Source organism: Cottoperca gobio, chromosome 9 (genome assembly GCF_900634415.1).
Source record: "Cottoperca gobio chromosome 9, fCotGob3.1, whole genome shotgun sequence".
Taxonomy (NCBI): domain Eukaryota; kingdom Metazoa; phylum Chordata; class Actinopteri; order Perciformes; family Bovichtidae; genus Cottoperca; species Cottoperca gobio.
Genome location: NC_041363.1, coordinates 25,301,855 through 25,303,150, shown reverse-complemented (window position 1 = coordinate 25,303,150; position 1,296 = coordinate 25,301,855).

The following is a 1,296-nucleotide window of genomic DNA, read 5'->3' as shown; positions in this document are numbered from 1 at the left end:
TACCGGTTGGTACTTTTCAGAATAAAAGCGCAAATCTAGTTACAATCAAATATCTATATTCATTCTAATGTAAAAAAATAATAAAAAAATAGCCATGGATGGATTACTGAACAGGGCCCACCCGGCACAGGGACAAGGGTCCAAAGTGTCAGCCCCCTTGGCCTTCACCTACAAAATGTCACTCAAAGAGACACTACCAACCAGGAAGAGACTTAAAAATAACAGCAAAGAAACATAAAAATACTACGAAGACACTACAAAAGACCTAAAACACTTCCAAAACAGCTGCAAAGAGACAACAAAGAGACTCATGATGACTATGAAAAGGGACCAAACAACCACAAAGACACACAAAATGACCACAAAGACACACAAATCAACAACAAAAAGATGCAAAACAACTACAAAGTCTGTGTTTCTTGCTCCTGTAGGAGAGGTGGTGGGGCCTGTTGCATGCCTGTGCCCATTGTCTCATAATGTTACCATACATTTCTACTCCACAATTCAGAGGGAAATATTGTACTTTTTACTGAATTCATTTGATCTATTTAGTTACTATACTTTACAAATACTGATTATTAATCCAACATATAGTCAACAAATAATATATGATATGTTATTAAAGATTAAGAAACACCGCAGTATATTACATTTGCCCCACCTTAACCAACATTAAACTATCTATTATTATAATCCAATATATAATATACATTATTCTGAAATGGACCATTTGGCATAATGAGTACTTTTGCTTTTGGTACATTTATTTTGATTATAATACTTTTGTACTTTTACGGTAAAATGTCAAATGCAGGACTTTTACTTGTAACAGAGTATTTCTACACTGCAGCATTGCTAACCTGAAATAAATTATATTTGTAATTTTTCCACCACTGGGAAAATCATAAATCTGAGTTAACACATAGAAAAAACAGTAAACAATACTGACTGTCCAACTCAGAGTTTGTGTAGGCTGGCTTTTATTTTTCTGCTACATCTTTTCTCTGGGGAAAAATGTGTAAATTAAAGTGTCTGAAATTTAAATGTATGTATTTAAACTGTGCAGAGTGCATTAAACATATAAGTCATGCATAGTTACAAATAATCCGGTAATACTTATTTTAGATGACAAAAGCAGAGATTATCATTATTATGATCAATAAATAAGTCAAATAAATTACATTGTTGACCTGCTGTATGTTGGTGAAGCACTTTGGTCAGCTCATGTTGTTTTTAATGTGCTACAGAAATACATTTGAGTTGACTTGGCCTGAATACATTCAATTGTAAATTATA